The following is a 646-nucleotide window of genomic DNA, read 5'->3' as shown; positions in this document are numbered from 1 at the left end:
CTACAGGTTTGACTCCCACCTTTCCCACCCCTGTGTTGAAGTGTTCTTGGGCAAGACACTGTACCCCACATTGGTATGGTTATAGGATGGCACCAGAGTAATGCAGCGGAGCCGCCATCAGTATCTGAATGTTTGTGCGTGAAAGGGTGAATGGAACGATGACTGAAAAATGCTCAGGGTCTTTAGGGAAGGTAGTAAAGCACAGAATAAGAATACGCCATTTACCATTAGAGCTATTTGAGATTCTTTTTTGTAAGCACTAACTTCCAAAACTGTCAGTTTGAAAGAGTGCACAAAATAGCAAATAAATATTGATTTTATGTACCTCAGAGTCTTAAAAAATATTTAAATTCTTTCAAATGCATTTACTGATGTGCCATTAAACAATACCACAAATAGAAGAAGTATCCTCATAAAGAAAAGACTCCAAAAACAGACATTTCATTTCATTTATTAATTTCCAAAGGCAAAAATATAAACATAATACATTAAAACAACACAAGGCATCGTTTGCTGAGGAAATGAAAGGGAGCAGTATGAAGAACACTTATGTTTCTGCCCCCTTTATATGCAATACATATAAAAAAAAAACAAGTAAAAGATACAACCAACTACACAATATTATGTGAATGGGCATACAGTATAT

The sequence above is a fragment of the Oryzias melastigma genome, linkage group LG3 (assembly GCF_002922805.2).
Source record: "Oryzias melastigma strain HK-1 linkage group LG3, ASM292280v2, whole genome shotgun sequence".
NCBI classification, from domain to species: domain Eukaryota; kingdom Metazoa; phylum Chordata; class Actinopteri; order Beloniformes; family Adrianichthyidae; genus Oryzias; species Oryzias melastigma.
Note: the sequence above shows the minus strand (reverse complement) of the source record.